Genomic DNA, 23,108 nt, shown 5'->3' with positions numbered 1-23,108 from the left:
ATCCAATTCGTTCCACTACCCTGCTTTTGCCCCATAGCACTGATAATTTACCCCGTTTAACTATTTATCCAATTCCCTTTTGAAGGTTATTATTGAATCTGCTTCCACCACCCTTGCAGGCAGATCAGAACAACTTGTTGCGTTAATTCTTTCCCCTCATGTGCCCTCTGCATCTTTTGCCAGTTACCCTAAATCTGTGTCCTCTGGTTACCGACCATTCTGCCACTGGAAACAGTTTCTCCTTATTTACTCTTTCAAAACCCGTCATGGTTTTGAACACCTCGATCAAATCGCGGGTTCAACTTCCATGTTCTAAGGAGTACAACCCCAGTTTCTGTAGTTTCTCCATGCAACTGAAGCTCCTCATCCCTCGGAGCATTCTAGTAAGTTTCGTCTGCACCCTCTCTAAGGTCTTGACATCCTTCCTAAAGGGTGGTGCGCAGAAATGGCCACACTACTGCAACTAGGGCCTAACCAATGCTTCATAAACCTTTTGCATAACTTTCTTGCTTTTGCACTCCAAACTTCTATTTATAAAAGCAAGGATCACGTATGCTTTTTAACAGCATTCTCACATTGTCCTGCCACTTTCAAAGACGTACACCCCGAGTCTCTCTATTACTGCACCCACTTTAAAATTGTACCATTTAGTTTATATTGCCTCGCCTCATTCTTATTACCAAAATGAATCACTTCACACTCCTCTGAGTTAAATGTCATCTGCCAAGTGTTTGCCTATTTCACCAGTCTGTCGATGTCCTCGTGGATTTACGACACGCCTCACTGTTTAGTACATTTTCGAGTTCCTTGTCAGAGGAAAACTTTGAAATTATGCCCTGTATACCGAGTTCAGGTCATTAATATATATCGGAAAGAGCAGCGGTCCCAATACTGAACCCTGGGTGACACCACATCACGTTAACCTCCAGTCTGCTAAACAATCACTCGCCACTACACTCTGCTTTCTGTCCCCGAGCCAACATTGTATCCACGCAGCCACTGCCAAATTAATCCCGCGGGCTTCAATTTTGCTAAAATTCTATTATGTGGTACTTTATCACACATTTTCTCTTTTTGAAAGTCCATAAAAACAACATCACCGCACTAACCTCATCAGCCCTCCCCGTTACTTCATCAAAAAACTCAATCCAATCAGTCAAACGCGATTTGCCTTTAGTACATAGAAACATAGAAAATAGGAGCAGGAGTAGGCCATTCGACCCTTCGAGCGTGCTCCGCCATTCAATATGATCATGGCTGATCCTCTAACTCAATACCATATTCCTGCTCTCTCCCCATACCCCTTGATGCCTTTTGTGTTTAGAAATCTATCTAGCTCATTCTTAAATATATTCAGTGACTTGGCCTCTGCAGCGTTCTGTGGTAGAGAATTCCACAGGTTCATCACCCTCTATTGAAGAAATTGCTCCTGATTTCAGTCCTAAATGACCTACCCCGTACCCTGAGACTGTAACCCCTCGTTCTGGACCCCCACCCCCAGCCAGGGGAAACATGCTCCCTGCATCAAGTCTGAGCTTGTCAGTCTTTTATACGTTTCAATGAGATCCCCTCTCATTCTTCTAAACTCGAGTGAATAAAGACCGAGTCGACCCAATCTCTCCTCATAGGACAGTCCTGCCATCCCAAGAATCAGTCTGGTGAAACTTCGCTGCACTCCCTCTCATAAGAACATAAGAAATAGGAGCAGGAGTAGGCCAATCAGCCCCTCGAGCCTGCTCCACCATTCAATAAGATCATGGCTGATCTGATCCTAACCTCAAATCTAAATTCATGTCCAATTTCCTGCCCGGTCCCCGTAACCCCTAACATGGAATTCTCTACCACAGAATTCTGTGCAGGCCAAGTCACTGAATATATTTAAGAATGAGCTCGATAGATTTCTAGATTTCTATGGCAATTATCTCCTTCCTTCGGTAAGGAGACCAAAACTGCACACAATAATCCAGGTGTGGCCTCACGAAAGCCCTGCATAACTGCAGTAGGACATCCCTGCTCCTTTACTCAAATCCTCTTGCAATAAATGCCAACATACCATTTCCCTTCCTAACTGCTTGCTGCACCTGCATGTTTGCTTTCAGTGATTGGTGTACAAGGAGACCCAGGTCCCTTTGTACATCAACATTTCCCAATCTATCAGCATTTAAATAATACTCTGCCTTTCTGTTTTTCCTTCTGAAGTGGATAACTTCACATTTGTCCACATTATACTGCATCTGACATGTATTTGCCCACTCATTCAACTTGTCTAAATCGCTTTGAATCCATGCTGGCTTTCATTTATAAACCCATATTTTTCCAGGTGGCAATTAAGGACGTTATGTAAACGCTTTAATTGTGTTGTTCTTGTATTTGCAGAACAACCTCCAACAAGAAGTTTAGTGGGCTTGGATTCTCTTCATAATTGCCCAAGGGAAGAGAACTGATAACATCATTGTCGCAGGAAAGACAGCTGAGGAGAGAAAGAGAAAGTGTAAATCCTATTGATTAGACGTGATTGTTTTTATTCCACAAATTGGAGGGTCCCGAGAACGAAATGTGCACCTTTAAGTGTGAGCTGGCACTCTCGCCTCTGATTCAGAAGGTCGTTTGTTCAAGCAGTACTTTAAGGGCGTGAGTAAAATGGGCGATGGCAGAAATTCTCCATCACGATTTTTCATTCAATTGACTGCTGGGTGTATAATGCGCTGCCAATCAGCTACCATCAGTTTTGCGCTGGACGTGTTAGCTTAGACTTTGTGCTGGAGTGTCTCCAGTGCGACTTGAACCCAGCTTCTAACGGAGAGGTGACAATATAACAGTTCCGTTTAGCGCTGAATTCGTACCATAATGATTCTAGAATTTTCTCTTACTTAAGTTCTACATATTGAAGGAGAATTGACAAATATTTGCTCACCAAATTCCTTTACGTTATTTGTTAATGTTTCATTTTCTGAAAAACAAATCTGGTCATTGAGCCATCATTGGATTTACTATCAGATGTTTAAATTCTTCAAATTAACTTTCAACTTCACTTGAGTGTAACAGGGAGTCAAAGTCCCTCCCCCCACGAGAGCATGGAGAAATGTGGGCCGTAGAAATTAAGGCACAAACTCGATCACATGGCCTATCAGGGTCGTGTTGGTTGCAGCTCGTGTTTCCGCTTTGGGCGCAATTGGAAAATTGCACCTGAAATTGCGCTGGTTAGCTATCACTTTATGTTGCCTCTAAAATGTATTTGCATAATTACACGCGTAAAATCTGTCGTGATCCAGCGCAATCGGACAGCGTAATAGAATGCAATTGTTCCTTTCCATTAAGAAATGTCCACTGATATCTTTAAGAGTGGTAACCTGGTGCAGTTTGTAAATACAGTTGAAAACCGGTTTATCACAAGAAAATTATTTTTAATAGGGGTTTCCAGTCCTCCATCCGATTTAAAATAATTGAAAATGACTTAAAATCTATAGAGAGCCATTTACTAGTTCACGGGTGTAAAGTAGTCAGTTTCTGAGTAAATTAAATATTTTTTGATATGTTAAAAATTTTAAAATTCCTGTGCGTCTAAGAAAATGAGTACAATTTGAAGAGTTTTCCCTAACCAATGCAATCGGTGGAAGCTCGCGGTGTCAACCTGGGAGCATCTTTGTAGGCGGGGCATGCTCAAGGCGAGTTTAATCTTAAACCAGCGTAAAATAAGTGTTTTTGGGCGTTGCTCACTTATGTTTAAAATTCCCCGATTTTTTGCGCTGGTTTGGATGATTGCGCTGGAATCAGGCCGCAGAACTCGCGGAAAGAATCGGGAAAATGTACCCCGTTAATGATTTTTTTTTTCTCCACGGGACACTTTGGAAGGCCAGGAACAACTTTAAGATAATTGGTGACAGGAATGGTGCACGTACGAGCTTTGGTCTGGGGTAGGTTACAGGCAGAAGTGTTTTGGATCGCTTGTGGTTTACAGAGGGTGGAGGAAAGGAGGTGGGGCAGAAGTAAATTAAAGAGTGGAGTTTGTAGCTGAGGGTACGAATCAGCTATTCAACGGCAGAGTGATTCCTGGGATGGCAGGACTGACGTATGAGGAGAGATTGGGTCGACTAGGCCTACATTCACTAGAGTTTCGAAGAATGAGAGGTGATCTCATCGAAACATATAAAATTCTAACAGGACTGGACAGACTAGATGCAGGGAGGATGTTCCCGATGGCTGTGGAGTCCAGAACCAGGGGTCACAGTCTGAGGATACGGGGTATGCCATTTCGAACCGAGATGAGGATAAATGTCTTCACTCAGAGGGTGGTGAACCTGTGGAATTCTCTACCAAAGAAGGCAGTGGAGGCCAAGTTATTAGAAGGAGATATATATATTTATTTATGCTAAAGGGATCAAGGGATTGAGGGAAAAAGCGGGAACAGGGGACTGAGTTAGACGATCAGCCATGATGATTTTGAATGACGGAGCAGGCCCGAAGGGCCGAATGGCCTACTCTTGCTCCTATTTTCTATGTTTCTATTGTTTCCATGTGCCAGGTTAGGGGAGATAGTGGGCGATGTTATGGATGTAGAAGTAGACGTTCCTTATAATGGAAGGGGCATAGGGTTTCAAAGGTAGGTTAGAACCTTTCCATGGGGTGGAAATGGTTATTCAGTCGTACATCAAAACGTGTGGTATTGGCCCAGCCGCCCGTTATACGGCTGGCTTCATGTTCAATTCCATTAAAGGCGCTTCATAAATGCAGGATGTCCTTGTTGTTAATTAATACCTAAACGACATGAGCTTTACAGCGGCGAGACATCCTACGAGGATTTTATTTGTCCCAATGATTTCAAACGTTCGTGGATTTGAATTATCCATTCCGTCATGGAAAGGCTGTTCTATATTGAGTGGGATATAAATTGCGTTGCACTCAAACTTTTATGCTTGTTCAGTCGAAAATAGGGAAAAAAAAGTAAAATATTAGATTTCCAAGTCTTTACCTTTTGTTTTCTGCTCCACCTTTGCTTCTGTTGATGATAATATTAAGAATATAATGTACACTTTTAGAAAAAAGAAACGGTTCTATTCTTCTAGTGTAATCCAGTCCACTCTAGAGATGGCGGGGGTGGAATTCTACTGCGGTGACGGTGCGTTAGCGGTTTGTCCGTCTCCTGTACAAGCTGAACGATTTCCCTTCAAGTCAATGAGAAGGAAAAGCTGGTGGAGTCATTAATTGGCGGGCGATTCACCACCGCCCGATTTCCGCTGCCCACGAAGTTGATTTCATCCCCGGGGCCTTTAATCGGCATTGTCCAGCCCTGCCCCTCTCCGCAATGTTTCTTCTCTTTGTTGTGCCTTGCTATGAACATTGACATATTTTCGTCACTCTTTCCCAGAATCTGTCCGTACCTTTAATTCAGCGTCATGTCCCACATTTCACAGAAATATCTCATCTCATGCTTCCATCCTTGTTAGAGTAGCAATGCATTGTTGGAAGGAAGAGTCCTGAACCAGAAGGAGGCCATTCAATCCATTGTGTCCATGCCATCCCTTCGCTAGTGCAATCAACAACTTAGCTCAATGCCCCATTCTCTTCTTATATCCTTGTATCTTCCTGTGCTTCAAATATTTCTTCTGAGAGGCTGCAGAAGATATTTACTAGAATGGTTCCAGGGATGAGGGCTTTAGTTACATGGATAGACTGGAGAAACTGGGGTTGTTCTCCTTGGAAAAGAGATGGTTGCAAAGAAATTTGATCGAGGTATTCAAAATCACGAAGGGCAGAGACAGAGTAGATAGAGAGAAACTGCTCCCATTGACGGAAGTGTCAAGAACCAGTGGACATAGATTTAAGGTGATTGGTGAAAGAACCAAAGGTGACATGAGGAAAAACTTTTTTACACAGCGAGTGGTTAGGATCTGGAATGCACTGCCAGAGGGGGTGGTGGAGGCAGATTCAATCATGGCCTTCAAAAGGGAACTGGATAAGTACTTGAAAGGAAAAAAAAATAACTCTATGGCTACGGGGATAGGGCGGGGGAGTGGGATTAGCTGGATTGCTCTTGCATCGAGCTGGCGCAGACTCGATGGGCCGCATGGCCTCCTCCCGTGCTGTAACCTTTCTATGATTCTATGATTCTAATTGTTTTTACTATTCAATAGACTGCCATACGGTGGGAAAAATTATGCAATTTGGAAGTCATACTTCAAAAGACGTCTTCATGCTCCTCACAAAATGTTTTCCTTGTGGAAACTGTACGGTCATTAAGGGGTGAAAAGTCTCTTGGTCGACAGAATCAGCGGAACTGAATGGTACCCCATTTTACACCGTGCCCGATTCTCTTTGCAATTTGCAAAGGAAATCGAGCCCAGTGTAAAACGGGATGCCGATTCGCTCTTGTTTATTTTGCACTAACGCAAAGACCAATTTCACAAGCTTAAAATTTCGGTCAATTGTGATAATATCGTTTCCATTTGCTTGGCAATTTAAGCGTATTTTATTCTATGTTTTGACTGTGCATACTACACATTCAATATTGTACTGGAGTCATTCTCATACCTCAGCTCTATATAAAGGCTTCAGTTTGCTCAAGTGCGACGACATTCTTTCTCATTTCTCGCCTTCCCTACTGCCTTCTCTCTCCCTCCAGTCAGTTTTACATATAGTTTTTTGTTTGAGTCAGCTGGGATATCTGTTAAAACCTGCAGTGGTGGTTAAAACCACAATCATTTGGCTCAGATATAGGAAGATAGGAGTAGGGGGAGGCCATTCAGCCCCGTGAGCCTGTTCTGTCCTTCAATTCGATCGTGACTGATCTGCACCTGAATTACATTTATTCGCCTTTGGTCCAAATTCCTTGATTTCCTTACCCAAACAAACCTCGATGGATTTCAGTCTGGAAAGCTCCAAGTTGTCTCCACCATCCACATAATTTTAGGCGATGCAGTTCCATATTACACCAGCCTTTTTGCGAAAAAGTCCATCCTGATTTCACTCTGCATTGGCCCAGCTCATATTTGAAGGTGATGCCCCCGTATTCTGGATTCCGCCACCAGTGGAAATAAGCTCACTGTATCAAAAAATTATCAAAACCCTTTATCAATTTAAACACCTGTGTTTGATGCCAACCGTGACACAATCAGCCGCCAGCTCAAGGAACAAATGAGGGAAATTTTAAAAAGAGCGTGACCTTACAAGTTCAAAGCCCATAGGACACGTTCAGAATCACGCCACCTCTTACCTGCTTCTTCCAGACTGAATTTCAGATTCTTTATTTCTGAAAATAAAGAAGTAAACCATGATTCCAGAATACATCAATATTGGTGTGGGTGGATTCACATTATAGAGCCTGGCCTCTCTTATCAGTGTAGATGGATTCTCATTGTAGAGCCTGGCCTCTATTATCAGTGTGGGTGTATTCACATTGTAGAATCTGGCCTCTCTTATCAGTGTGTGGATTCACATTATAGAATCTGGCCTCTCTTATCAGTGTGTGGATTCACATTATAGAATCTGGCCTCTCTTATCAGTGTGGGTGGATTCACATTGTAGAGCCTGGCCTGTCTTATCAGTGTGGGTGTATTCACATTGTAGAGCCTGGCCTCTCTTATCATTGTTGGTGGATTCACATTGTAGAGCCTGGCCTGCCTTATCAGTGTGGGTGGATTCACATTGTAGAGACTGGCCTCTCTTACCAGTGTGGGTGTATTCACATTGTAGAGCCTGGCCTCTCTTACCAGTGTGGGTGTATTCACATTGTAGAGCCTGGCCTTTCTTATCAGTGTGGGTGGATTCACATTGTAAAGTCTGGCCTTTCTTATCAGTGTGAGTGGATTCACATTATAGACCGTGACTTCTCTGAGTAACGAGTATGCATTTATTAATTCCGTCATTTTAACGAATAACCTTTCTTCTAGTATTGACGGGCAAGAACACATCTTGGTTTAAAATTTCTGCTAACCTTCTCATTCCGTGCAAACAATCTCGGCCTCATTAACAACTTCTTACAGATCAAGAGGGTAAAACTGGACATGAGGAGGATGGGAGCGGTATCGCATCGGGCGCCCTTTAAACGCCCTGCCTAATACTCAATTCTATTGACTTGCATACAACCGAACATCAAGCGGGCGTATAACAGTCGGCCAATGAGTTACCGCCCGTTTTGTGCCACTGATTGGGACGAATTTCCATCCAATTCCATCCAACGTTAAACCAACATCACAAAAATAGATTATCTGGTCATTATGACGTTGCTGTTTGTGGGATCTTGCTGTGCAGAAATTGGATGCCTTGTTTCCTACATTGCTGCAGTGACTATACTTCAAAAGTGTTTCATTGGCTGTAAAGCGCTTTGGGACGTCCAAAGATGGCAACGGCGCTGTATGAATGCGAGTTTGTTCTTTCTTTCTTGCCTTTAACACTGCTAATCGGTCCTCGCAGTACCAGCTGTGTGGGTCAGAAGGGGACGCAAAACGTGTTGCTTTTGTTGCGAAATTAAAGCGAGCGTGTTTTCTTAATCAAAGTAAGTTTGAATCTGCAGATCACGTTTCTGTCAACGTTGGAGGGAAGAGGTCGAATCAGGGGTGCGGGATGGGTGCAGCTGCTCAGATAATCTTCAAAAGGCAAGGGGGATCAACATGTGGGCAGAAGAGCGAGGGGTGGGGCGTGTCGGACGGAGCTCAGGAATCTGTGTGGAGGCTAGAGGGGTCATTAAAAGGCTAAGAGATGCAAAGAGCTTGCACAATCTTTATCGATGTTTTTTCGATATGTTTCACATGCAAGGATTTGCAGGAACGTTGTAATGGCAATCGTCAATTATTGTTTTCATAAAGAAAGGAAGAGATGGGGAGTCCATCTCCAACAACACTCAAGAAGCTCGACACAATCCAGGACAAAGCTGCCCACTTGATTGGCACCCCATCCACCACCCTTAACATTCACTCCCTTCACCACCGGCGCACCATGGCTGCAGTGTGTACCATCCACAGGATGCACTGCAGCAACTCGCCAAGGCTTAGAGTCATAGAGTCATAGAGTTATATAGCACGGATAGAGGCCCTTCGGCCCATCGTGTCCGCGCCGGCCATCAAGCCCTGTCTACTCTAATCCCATATTCCAGCATTTGGTCCGTAGCCTTGTATGCTATGGCATTTCGCAACAAAAGCAACACGTTTTGCGTCCCCTTCTGACCCACACAGCTGGTAATGCGAGGACCGATTAGCAGTGTAAAAGGCAAGAAAGAAAGAACAAACTCGCATTTATACAGCGCCGTCGCCATCTTAGGAGGTCCCAAAGCGCTTTACAGCCAATGAAACACTTTTGAAGTGTAGTCACTGCAGTAATGTAGGAAACAAGGCATCCAATTTCTGCACAGCAAGATCCCACAAACAGCAACGTCATAATGACCAGATAATCTATTTTTGTGATGTTGGTTTAACGTTGGATGGAATTGGAAGGAAATTCGTGCTTCTTCGACAGCACCTCCCAAACCCGCGACCTCTACCACCTAGAAGGACAAGAGCAGCAGGCACATGGGAACAACACCACCTGCACGTTCCCCTCAAAGCCACACACCACCCCGACTTGGAAATATATCGCCGTTCCTTCATCGTCGCTGGGTCAAAATCCTGGAACTCCCTTCCTAACAGCACTGTGGGAGAACCTTCACCACACGGACTGCAGCGGTTTAAGAAGGCGGCTCACCACCACCTTCTCAAGGGCAATTAGGGATGGTCAATAAATGCCGGCCTCGCCAGCGACGCCGACATCCCATGAATGAATAATTAAAAAAAAAAGAGGGGCCATAATTATTAGCTCGTCACTAATACATCCAATTGGGAATTCAGGGGAAACTTCTTTACAAAGAGAGTGGTGAGAATGTGGAATTCGCTACCATATGGAGTAGTTGAGGTGAATAGCATGGATTCATTTAAGAGACATCTAGCGAAGTACCTGAGGGAGAAAGGAAGTAAAGATTATGTTGATATGGTTAGATGGAGTAAGATGGGAGGAGGCTCACGTGGAGCCTAAACACCGGCATGGACCAGTTGGCCTGTCAATCTCAAAACGTTCCAAAGCGGAGAACAATTATGGCCTGAAATGTTCGGGTGTCAGACGTGGCTCAGTTGTGTCGCACTCTGGTAGCTGAGTCTAATGATTCAAGGTTCAAATCCCACTCCAGAGCACAAAATCGAGGCTGACACTCCCAGTGTCAGTACTGAGGGCGTTCTGCACTGACCGAGGTGCCGTCTTTCGTAAGGAAATTGGGTCAATACTTGAAGGTGAGACAATTGGAGTGCTCTGGAGAAAGAGCAGGGGAGTGGAACTCATAAGGTAGCTGTTTAAAAGAACCGGAATGGGCTGAATGGCCTTCATTTCTGCTTTAATCATATTCTGTGCTTATTTTAAATTTGTAACCCTTTGTTACCAGTTCATTGACCAATGGGACGAGTCTATCACCATTTACAGTTTTGGACACATCATACTGTTGAAAACGCCCATCAGGTTACCCATCTGTGCAGCGCTAGTGGAACAGCCCGAAATTCTAAAGTTGCTCTTTCTCGGTATAATTCCTCAGCTCTAATGAATCGGCGTTGGGCCTCTTTAAATTTCTTGTCTATCTTTCCCATATCGAGTACAAACAATCTGCATGCATTGCTCCAGTTACGATGTAACTAATGTCCCATACAAGTTCAGTATTATCTCTTCGTTTTCACGGGATTAATAAAGCTTTTTGGCGCCCGTTATAGGACACGACCCATATTCGCTTCTGTGGGCGGGGCGTATAACGGGCGACCGGTACAATACCGCCTGTTTTGTGACCCCACCCATGTCCAATTTCACCCCAAAGTTTCAAGTGAGCCCTCCAAATATCCTACTCCAGAGCTCGGCCTGCTTTATTCTCTGAAGTGCCTTGGAACTTTGTTTTGCTGTTAAGGGCCACACATAAAGTCTGTTTAGTTTTGTGTTGACATGCTATTCAAGATCGGGTTCAGTGCACATCCTGAACGACATACCTACATTGTTTGAAAAGTTCATTCTAAGTCTAGCAGAGATGATCTTTGAAGAAACATTCCGTAGCTCGTTTAAGCAGTACTGAATATTAGTAAACAATATATAAATCCATTCGAAAACCACCAGCGCCTTCAATTTCCACGGCATTCTCCGAATCTCCCGCCCTAAACTTAGACGAACATCGGGATAAACCAACAGCAGCATCTTGCATTATACTTATACCGTGCCACATAAGGAGATATTAGGACAGGTGACCAAAAGCTTGGTCAAAGAGATAGGTTTTAAGGAGCGTCTTAAGGGAGGAGGGAGAGGTAGAGACGCTGAGAGGTTTAGCGAGGGAATTCCAGAGTTTAGGAACCCTTGAAAAAGGTGCGAACTGAGCTTGTCAACGTGCGTGGAATAATGGCCGGAGATAAAGGATGGCCAGACAAAATTCTTGCCCGAAGTGTTTGAATTTAATTTGGGCATAAATCAAAGACTCGGGCTGATCACGGATGTGATGTCGCTTAGAGTTTTGTGGCAAATAAAGAGGAAAAAGCAGACTAAATAATGAAGGTTTGTCACTAAATTGTGCCTACCTTTCTCCTTTCTGCTCAGTTTATGTACTGATGATAATAATAACATTAATAATAAAAATAAAACTACTAAATGTAATAACATCAAATAATGTTACATAGCATTACATGGAATGGACAGCAGAGAAACAGGCCATTCGCTCCGACTGGTGTTTATGCTCCAAGCAAGCCTGCTCACTCCCTACTTCAGTCTAAAAATTAGAGCCAGACCTTTCAGGAGCGAGATTAGAGAACATTTCTGCACACCAGGGTGGTAGAAGTTTGGGACTCTCTTCCGCAAATGGCAATTGATACTAGCTCAATTGCGAAATTTAAATCTGAGATAGATAGCTTTATAGCAACCAAAGGTATTAAGCGATATGGGCCAAAGGTAGGTATATGTAGTTAGATCACAGATCAGCCATGATCTTATCAAATGGCGGGCAGGCACGAGGGGCTGAATGGCCTACTCCTGTTCCTATGTTCCTATGTAACCCCCATCAGCATTTCCTTCTATTCCTTTCTCCCTCATGTGTTTATCTAGCTTCCCCTTAAATTTATCTATGCTATTCGCCTCAACTATTCTATGTGGTGGTGAGTTCCAGATTCCCACCACTCTCTGGGTAAAGAAGTTTGCCCTGAATACCCTATTGGATTCATTGGTTACTATCTTATAACAATGGCCCCTAGTTTTGGCTGAGCTTTTGTTTCAAAGGTGACATCAGTCTGAGTTTGAACACCTATTTGATCCACTTTCAGTGAAAGGTTTGTAGTTTGTTCGATTTCAATGGTGTGAGACACAGTAGCATTAGGAAGAGGAGTAGGCCATTCAGCCCCTCGAGCCTGGTATGCCTTTCAATTACATCATGACTGAGAATAGTGGTCCTTCTGGAATAGTTATACTTCGCTGAATGCTCTAAAGCGCTCAGCATTGAGCTTTGAGCCGTCAGGACTTATCCACACGTTCCAGTATCTGTAGAGCTCCCAGGTGGTATGTTGGCATTCATTGTTGGCAAGAGGATTTTGAGTGCAGGAACAGGGATGTCTTACTGCAGTTGTACAGGGCCTTGGTGAGACCACATCTGGAGTATTGTGTGCAGTTTTGGTCTCCTTATCTGAGGAAGGATGCCCTTGCCGTGGAGGGAGTGCAACGAAGGTTTACCAGACTGATTTGTGGGATGGCAGGACTGAAGTATGAGGAGAGATTGGGTCGATTAGGCCTATATCCACTAGAGTTTAGAAGAATGAGAGGTGACCTCATCGAAATATATAAAATTCTAACAAGACTAGACAGACTAGATGCAGGGAGGATATTCCCGGTGGCTGGGAAGTCCAGAACCAGGGGTCACAGTCTCAGGATACGGGGGAATGCCATTTCGAACCGAGATGAGGAGAAATTTCTTCACTCAGAGGATGGTGAACCTGTGGAATTCTCTACCACAAAAGGCAGTGGTGGCCAAGTCATTAGATGTATTCAAGGAGGAGATAGATATATTTCTTAATGCTAAAGGGATCAAGTGATATGGGGAAAAGCGTGAACAGTGTACTGGGTTAGACGATCAGCCATGATCATTTTGAATGGTGGAGCAGGCCCGAAGGACCAAATGGCCTACTCTTGCTCCTATTTTCCATGTTTCTCTGTTTGAATTGCTTTTTTGGATAGAATCTTCAGACTTGATGCTAGAGCTGAAGTTTCATCTTTTGGGAAATAGAGGGGAAATTGTCATAAGAATTATAAGTCCTGATAAGTAAGTGAATGAATCATTGCAGGCAGCGATGGACAATCGATGTCTGGATGGCGTGTACATATCCATATTTAATGTAGTAATCGATAAAATTGGACCTACTTAGGAACATAGGAACAGGAGGAGGCCATTTAGCCACTCGAGCCTGTTCCGCCATTCATGGCTGACCTGTGACCTAACTCTATATACCCGCCTTAGTCCCATATTAACTTTGGTTAACAAAAATCTATCAATCTCAGATTTAAAATTAACAATTGAGCTAGCTTCAACTGCTGTATGTGGAAGGGAGCTCCAAATTTTCACCACCTTTTTCGTGTAGAAGTGTTTCCTAACTTCACTCCTGAAGGCTCTGGCTCTAATTTTTAGGCGATATCCCCTCGTCCTAGACTTCCAAACCAGCGGAAATATTTCTCTTTATCTGCCCTATCAGTTCCACTTAATATCCTGAAAACTTCGATCAAATCATCCCTAGCAGAAATCTTGAGGGAATTATTATAATGGGGCAGATGAGCAAACGGATCTGGGCGTATAGATACACACGTCATTAAAAAGTAGCGACGCAGGTAAATAAGGCCATAAAAATGCAAACAAAGCATTAGAGTTCATTTCTAAAGCGATATAATTAAAATCAGAGAAGTTCTGTTAAACGTGTATCGAACCTTTGTTAGACTACACTAAGAGTACTGTGCACAGTTCCGGTCTCCACACTATCAAAAGGATGTAGAGACACCAGAGAAGGTGCAAACAAGATTGACAAGAAAGACAGCAGAACTGAGAGGTTATAACTATCAGGGAAGGCTGAGCTTTTCTTGAGGAGTGGTCTAATGGATGTCTTTAAAAATATGAAGGGGTTTCACAGGGTAGATGGAGAGAAGAAATTTCCACTTGTGAGGGAGACCAAAACTAGGGATTCATCAATATAAGATAGTCAGTAATAAGCCCAGTAAGGAATTCAGGAGGGACTTCTTTACCCAGAGAGTGCTTTGAATGTAGAACTCGCTACCACATGGAGTGGTTGACGCGAATAACATTGCTACAATTAAGGGGAAGCTAGATAAACACATGAGGGAGAAAGGAATAGAAGGATTATGCAAGTAGGTTTAGATGAAGAGGGGTGGGAGGAGGCTCGCGTGGAGCATAAACACCGTCCGAGACCAGTTGCACCGAATGGCCTGTTTCTGAGCTGTAATACTATGTAGCCAAAATGGCGGAATGGGTGCATCACCGGGGAAAATCGAGTTTTCAATGTAAATCCAACACCACTGACCTGTATCTTGGAGACTGTCTTTGAGACTTTCTAAATCTGAAAAGGAATAGTACATTATTTGATATGTTATTGCAGCGGTTTGGAGATACAGGGCCCATGGGTCATTGACAGCAACTGGGAAGCCATGGAAGCTCAACGGGATGTTATTGATTACCAAAGGCCTCTGGGTAAGGTAACGGCTGTGGCTCAGTTGGTACCACTCTCGCTTCTGAACTAGAAGGTTCAAGTCCGGCTCCAGAGACGTGATCACATAATCCACACTGACACTCCCAGTGCCAGTACTGAGGGAGTGCTGCACTGTCGGAGTTGTCGTCTTTCTGATGAGACAGCCAACCGAGGCCTCTCTGCCCACTCAGTTTTTCGCCAAATTCTGTTATTCAACAGATAATGTTGGAAGCAACAAATTCCTTATGAAAATGGGGCGGTGATTTTCTGAAACTCACCATCGGTTGGGCGAAAATGACTTCAATTCAAATCCAGAGCTTAACGCCCAGGCAGCTGAAGGCACAGCCGCCAGTGTTGGGGCGAAGGACATCGGGGATGCGCATGAGACCAGCGTTGGAGGGTTGTGGAGCTGGTGGAGGTTACAGAGATAGGGTGCAGTGAGACAGTGAAGGGTTTTGATGACAAGGATGGGAAATTTAAAATCGACGCATTGCCGGAGCGGGAGCCAATGTAGGTCAGCGAGCAGATGGGTGATGGGTGAAAGGGACTTGGTGTGAGTTAGGATATGGGATTGCTCTCAGTTTGCAAATTTCCCCTCCTAACGTTGTGTGAACGGGTGTGATACGTCGATCCTACTGAAATGTCTTTCCTGTGTTATAAATGGAAGAATCGTGTTCTATAAGGTGTTATCCCTGTCTCAATTGGTAGCACTCTCGACCCTGAGTTATAAGGTTATAGGTTCAGGTACCACCCCAGCTACTTGAATACAAAATCTAGGCTGGCAGTTCCAGTGCAGTGCTGAGGGAGCGCTGTGCTGCCGGAGGTGCAGTCAGAGGTTAAATCGAGGCCCTCAACAAACATCACTAATACATGTTATCTAATCATCAACATACTGCTGTTTGTGGGATCTTGCTGTGCACATGCTGGCTGCCGTGCTTCCGTACATTACCTCAGTGACCACACATCAAAAAGTACTTCATTGACTGTAACGCGCTTTGAGGCATCCTGAGGACGTGAAAGGCACTATATAAATGCAAGTGCATTCTATCTTTCTCCACTAGAAAATTGTGGCATTGTTGGGACTGCGAAATAAAATGGGAATCCCGGTTCTGCTCTTCCTTCCTGTGATATTGACAGTTCGTGGACAGAAAGATCTTGATGTAAAAGCATCTCCTTTGTAAGAATTGGACGTTGGAAGTCGAGTAAAAATTAGAAAGAGAAATAAATATTTATGGGCCTGTGTGGATTACAGCGTTGTGAAAAAGGAACGGAAAACGTAATTAAAATCTTAGGTGCATTCAAGGTTACAGCACAGAAAGAGGCCATTCAGCCCTTCGTGCCCGTGCTGGCTCTTTGAAAGAGCTTTCCAAATAGTCCCACTGCCCTCCTCTATGCCCCTAGAACTGCAATTTTCTCCCCTTCAAATATTTATTCAATTCTTTGTTGAAAATTGCTTTTAAATCCACCCTTTCAGGCAGTGCATTCTAGATCATAACAACTCGTTTCGTGAAAAAAACAAAATTTGCCTCATTTCCCCCTCTGGTTCTTTTCTCAATTACCTTAAATCTGTGTCTTCTGGTTACCGACACTTCTGCCATTGGAAACGGTTTCTGCCCGTTACTCTATCAAAACTCTTCATGATTGTGAACGTCTGTATTAAATCTCTGTTTAACCTTCACTGCTCGTGACAATCCCAGCTTCTGTAGTGTCACTAATTATTTAACAGGAACAAATCTTCGGGAAATTGCCCCAATTTTGACAGCCTTACCTTTATGTATTTTTGACTGAATTTGTTCTGAAAAGAGAATAAAATAATAATGAGTGAAGGAAAAAATAATTCACTTTGTGTTTGACAAATGATCTCGTTGTTTGCTCATCGTCAATATTATCCCTTTTAGTCAGTTGTTGGCAGCACAGATCCATGTTCATGGTTCAAACAAAATTTGGGCCAGTTTTGGTCGGTCGCCCGTTTTGCACCACTCCCAATTTAACTCGCCTTTGAACCAATGATAATACTGATCATAGATTTGGTATTTCTGCTTTATTCAGAAACAATTAACTCGGTTAATCCCGGGGATGAGGGGGCGGACATATGAGGAGAGGTTGAGTAGATTGGGACTCGACTCATTGGAGTTCAGAAGAATGAGAGGAAACCTTATTGAAACATATAAGATTGTGAAGGGGCTTGATCGGGTGGATGCGGTAAGGATGTTCCCAAGGATGGATGAAACTAGAAGTAGGGGGCATAATCTTAGAATAAGGGGCTGCTCTTTCAAAACTGAGATGAGGAGAAACTTCTTCACTCGGAGGGTGGTAGGTCTGTGGAATTTGCTGCCCCAGGAAGCTGTGGAAGCTACATCATTAAATGAATTTTAAACAGAAATAGACAGTTTCCTAGAAGTAAAGGGAATTAGGGGTTACGGGGAGCGGGCAGGACATTGGACATGAATTTAAATTTGAGGTTAGGATCAGATCAGCCATGATCTTATTGAATGGCGGAGCAGGCTCGAGGGGCCGATTGGCCTACTCCTGCTCCTATTTCTTATGTTCGTATAAATGGGTAATGTTTAACTATACTGCCGAGGTTCTATACACGTTCCATCTAACTGCTCTACTTTTCAATTCTATCCCTTTAGAAATAAAACCCATTTGGAATATTAATCCAAACGCTGCTACTCACCCCCGTCAATGAGATTTTCTTTCAGCTTTTGTATTTCTGGAAAATAACATTTCGAGGTCATGAGAAGGAAATGATCTGGGGTGCGTGGCATAGAAATCAGGCTTGGCGGGTCGTGCGAATGGGCAGCCCATTTTACACTCCACCCGAATTTCTTAACCATTGACTTCAATTGGGCATATTGGAAATGGGCTTGCGTTCCGCTATTATCCGTTCTACACAACTAACCAAAATTAATTTGTAGCCCTGTGTCTGCGGGGTTGTGGGAGGGGAGAAGGTGGAGGGGAAGTGGCAGATAATGCGCTGTGGCCAGAAACGTAAATATAGCTCTGGAATTCCATCACAAAACCTCTTTCCCACTCTTTCCTTCTTTAAAACGCTCGTTAAAGTTCTGGAATTCCCTTCCTAAACTTTTCGGCATCTCTACCTATCTCTCCTCCTCTAAGACGCTCCTTAAGGGATGTATTGCTGCAGTTATATAAGGTATTGGTGAGACCGCACCTGGAAAACTACATACAGTTTTGGTGTCCATACTTAAGAAAAGACATACTTGCTCTCGAGGCAGTACAAAGAAGGTTCACTCGGTTAATCCCGGGGATGAGGGGGTGGACATATGAGGAGAGGTTGAGTAGATTGGGACTCTACTCATTGGAGTTCAGAAGAATGAGAGGCGATCTTATTGAAACATATAAGATTGTGAAGGGTCTTGATCGGGTGGATGCGGTAAGGATGTTCCCAAGGATGGGTGAAAATAGAACTAGGGGGCATAATCTTAGAATAAGGGGCTGCTCTTTCAAAACTGAGATGAGGAGAAATTTCTTTACTAAGAGGGCAGTCGGTCTGTGGAATTTGCTGCCCCAGGAAGCCGTGGAAGCTACATCATTAAATAAATTTAAAACAGAAATAGACAGTTTCCTCGAAGTAAAGTTAATTAGGGATTACGGGAAGCGGGCAGGAAATTGGACATGAAGCTGAGTTCGGATCGGTCAAGGCCCTGTGGGTGGCGGAGCGGGCCCAGGGGCTGAGTGGCCGGGTCCTGCTCCTACTTCTTGTGTTCTTTAGATTTGAGGTTAGGATCAGATCAGCCATGATCTTATTGAATGGCGGAGCAGGTTCGAGGGGCCGATTGGCCTACTCCTGTTCCTATTTCTTATGTTCTTATGTTCTTAAATTCTACCTCTTTCACCAAACTTTTGGTCACCTGTGCTAATATCTCCTCAAGTATCTCAGTATCAAATTTCTGACTGCCAACGCTCCTGTGAAGCGTATTGTTTGTTTTAGTACGATAAAGATGCTATCTAAATGCAAGTTGTTGATTTAGAATTAATAAGGAAATGAAATAGTCCCAATCATAGAATCATAGAAAGGTTGCAGCACCGAAGGAGGACATTCGGCCCATCGAGTCTGCGCAGGCTCTTTGTAAGAGCAATCCAGCTAGTCCCACTCCCCCGCCCTTTCCCCATAGTCCTGCAAATGTTTTCCTTTCAAGTACTTATCCAGTTCGCTTTTGAAGGCCATGATTGAATCTGTCTCCACCAGCCCCTCGGGCAGTGCATTCCAGATCCTAACCACTCGCTGTGTAAAAACGTTTTTCCTCATATCACCTTTGGATCTTTTACCAGTCACCTTAAATATGTGCCCTCTGGTTATTGATCCGCCCGCCAATTGGAACAGTTACTCTCTATCTGCTCTGTCTGGACCCTTCATGATTTTGAACACCTCTATCAAATCACCTAGCAATTCTTTCTGTTCCAAGGAGAACAACCTCAGATTCTCCAGTCTATCCACGTAACTGAAGTCCCTCATCCCTGGAATCATTCTGGTAAATCGCTTCTGCACCCTCTCTCAGGCCTTCGCATCTTTCCTAAAGTGCGGTGCCCAGAACTGGACAAAATAGCCCAGTTATGGCCGTACCAGTGTTTTATAAAGGTTCATCATGACTTCAATACTTTTGTATTCTATGCCTCTATTTATAAAGTCCAGGATCCCGTATGCTCTTGAAACCGCTTTCTCAACCTGCCCTGCCTCCTTCAATGATTTGTGCACATATACCCCCAGATCTCTCTGTTCCTGTACCCCTTTTAGAGTTGTGCCCTTTAGTTTATATTGCCTCTCCTCGTTCTTCCTTCTGAAATGTATCACTTTGCATTTTTTCTGCATTAAATTTGGTCTGCAACGTGTCTGCCCAAGCCACCAGCCTGTCCATATCCTCTTAAAGTCTATCACTATCCTGCTCACTATTTATTAGCGTTCCAAGTTTTATATCGCCTGCAAATTTTGAAATAGTGCCCTGTGCACCCAAGCCCAAGTCATTAATATATATCAAGAAAAGCAGTGGTCCCAGCACCGACCCCTGGGGAACACCACTGTACACGTCCCTCCAGTCCGAAAAACAACCGTTCACCACTACTCCCTGTTTCTTGTGCATTAGCCAATTCTGTATCCATGTTGCTACTGCCCCCTTCATTCCATAGGGCGCAATCTTACTTTATCAAACGCCTTTTGAAAGTCCATATACGCCATATCAACTGCATTATCCCTCATCTACCCTTTCTGTTACCTCATCAAAAAACTGTTTTAGATTAGTTACACATGATTTGCCTTTAACAAATCTGTGCTGGGCGTTCCATAATCAATCCACACCCGTCCAAGTGACTATTAATTCTGTCCCAGATTATCGTCTCCAAAAGTTTCTCCACCACGGAGGTTATACTGACTGGCCTATCATTTCTGGGTTTAACCTTACACCCTTTTTTGAACAAGTGTATAATATTTACAATTCTCCAGTCCTCTGGCGCCACCCCCGTATCTACGGATGTTTAGAAGATTATGGCCAGTACCTCCGCAATTTCCACCCGTACTTCCCTCAGCAACCTAGGATGCATCCCATCCGGACCGGGTCACTTATGTACCTTATCGTACTGATCCAATCCGTCCAATTAAAGCTATATCCACCTGTCCAATCGAATCTCGAATGTTAATATTTTTTACCCTCTAACCATAAACTCGGTAACTTAATTCCACATCCTCAAAACTACCTGGAAATTCCTTTAGCTGACTCGCTATTCCGAATTTCTTACAGTTAACCCTGTATCCATGGACTCTCGTTCTTGGCCCCTTCGTTATTGGAAACAGTCTATTTCTCTGCACCGTGTCCTATCCGTTCACAATTTAAACATTTCTTTCACAACGATGAATATTCTAAGTAATTCTAACGAAAATAAACCTCAGTTAACTTCCATATGTTGAAATCGAGCACGGTTTCATATACTTAGTGAAAAAAGTGGACAGAAAGCTAATCCCTGGGATACACAACTTCCATCTTTACCCCAAAAGGCATGGTACAGTTACCGTTATCATTTAGGAACAGCATCCCAAAAGTTTTTACTTTCCGTCGGACTGTAGGAACTTGCAAACTTGAATTCAATACATCTGGTAATTCATGAGATAGTTTCAGAAAACCGACCACGGAAGTTACCTTATGTTGATAAAATCCAAACTCTTTTACAATTGTCATAAAATTATAGAATATTACATCGCAGAGGTAAGCCATTCGGCCCATCTTGCCCGCGCCGGCTCTTTGAAAGAGTTATCCCATTAGTCCCACTTTCCGCTGCTCTGTTGCCATCCCCTTACAATTTTCACCCTTCAAGTATTTATCCAATTCCCATTTGAAAGTTACTATTGCATCTGCTTCCGCCATCTTCTCGGGCAGCACATTTCAGATCATAATAACTCACTGCATAACAAGAATTCTCCTCATCTCACCTCTGGCACTTTTGCCAATTATCTTAACTCTGTGTTCTTTGTCACTGGAAACAATTTTTCCTCATTTACTCTATCAAAACCCTTCATGATTTTGAACACCTCTATTAAATCTCCCTTTAACTTTTCCTACTGTAAGGAGATCAATCCCAGCCTCGCAAATCTTTCCCTCCCAACCTTCACTTCTTTTTCTGTACCTGATTTGACATTCAAATTCAGCATTCTAACTGATAACTCCTTCTCAGTCCTTGCACTGTTAATTTGAAAATCCTTCAATCACAGTTCGCTTCCCTGTGGACTCAGATCCCAGATGCCCTGCAGAGGGCACTGTGCCTTTTCATTCATGCATTTCCAGCAACTTGTGGAGTCATCGAGTCATAGAAGTTTAAAACATGGAAACAGGCCCTTCGGCCCAACATGTCCATGTCGCCCAGTTTATACCACTAAGCTAGTCCCAGTTGCCTGCATTTGGCCCCATATCCCTCTATACCCATCTTACCCATGTAACTGTCCAAATGCTTTTTAAAAGACAAAATTGTACCCGCCTCCACTACTGCATCTGGCAGCTCGTTCCAGACACTCACCACCCTTTGAGTGAAAAAATTGCCTCTCTGGACCCTTTTGTATCTCTCCCCTCTCACCTTAAATCTATGCCCCCTCGTTATAGACTCCCCTACCTTTGGGAAATGATTTTGACTATCGACCTTATCCGTGCCCCTCATTATTTTATAGACTTCTATAAGATCACCCCTAAACCTCCTACTCTCCAGGGAAAAAAGTCTCAGTCCATCCACGGAGATTAAATCGACAAGAACAACTCTGACTAACTGCGGCCCTGTTCGATGAATGGCTGCAGCAAATTCTTGGGCCATTATATTTTACACGCATCCTACAACTATTTTTCAAGCTAGGAAATTAAGGGTTATGTAACCAAAGCGGGTAGATAGAGTTAAGATACAAATCAGCGTTGATCGAATTGAAAGGCGGAACAAGCTCGAGGTGGCATGGCAGAATGACCTACTCCTATTCCTATATTTCTCTGGAATGATGGAGGAGGTGTAGTTCAACAGTAAAAAGGCAGCAAATTGTATATCCAATTCTGCTTTACCTTTAAAGATCACCGACGCTTACTGGTGACGGAGGACTCAAGGGAAAGAAAAAAAGCCACGCCCTTGAAAATCGAGTTTAAAAAAGAAGTTCTGCAGAAAATGTCGATTCGAATTGTGTAAAAATAGAGCAAAATATCGTATTTTTTCAGTAAAATCAGCAACGCCAAGTCTCTTACCTTTTTCTTTCCTGCTCAACTTTTGTTCTAATAATAATAATTAATAATAATAATATTATTAATTATTAATAACATTTAATAATAAATAAATATTAATAATATCAACAATAATAATACTTAATAATGAATAATACTGCTAATAATGGTTATTATTCGCCATAATAATATGAATAGTAATTAATAATAAGAAAATGTGACAAAATAATATTGAAACTATTAAATCCGATGACCATAAATAGGCCGTTCATCCCCTTGTTTGAAAGATCTCCACTTCTTGACAAATAATCAAGTTTGATCTCCTTTGGTGATTGTTTCACCTTTGGTTCAAGACAATTCCATATTCATGTAACAAGGTATGGAATCTTGATAATTCTGCAAAAATATTATGCTTCACGCAATTCAACAAAGTAGGCATTATTGCGTTCTGATTCATAGTCAATTGTTCTTACTAGATTTAGTAATGAATAATGAGCCAGACTTACTTAATAGTCCAACAGTAAGGGAAAATTTATCATAATTTGATCGAATTCAATGCTCGGTTCGAAAAGGAAAACCTTAATATAGTTCCTTAGATTCTGGATTTTGGTAAGGCTAACTCTAACGGTGTAAGACAGAGACTGACGACAGCAAACTGGTCAAAACTGCTATCGGGTAAAACTACAGATAA

This window comes from Heptranchias perlo, unplaced genomic scaffold (assembly GCF_035084215.1).
Source record: "Heptranchias perlo isolate sHepPer1 unplaced genomic scaffold, sHepPer1.hap1 HAP1_SCAFFOLD_55, whole genome shotgun sequence".
In the NCBI taxonomy this organism is placed as follows: Eukaryota; Metazoa; Chordata; class Chondrichthyes; order Hexanchiformes; family Hexanchidae; genus Heptranchias; species Heptranchias perlo.
Note: the sequence above shows the minus strand (reverse complement) of the source record.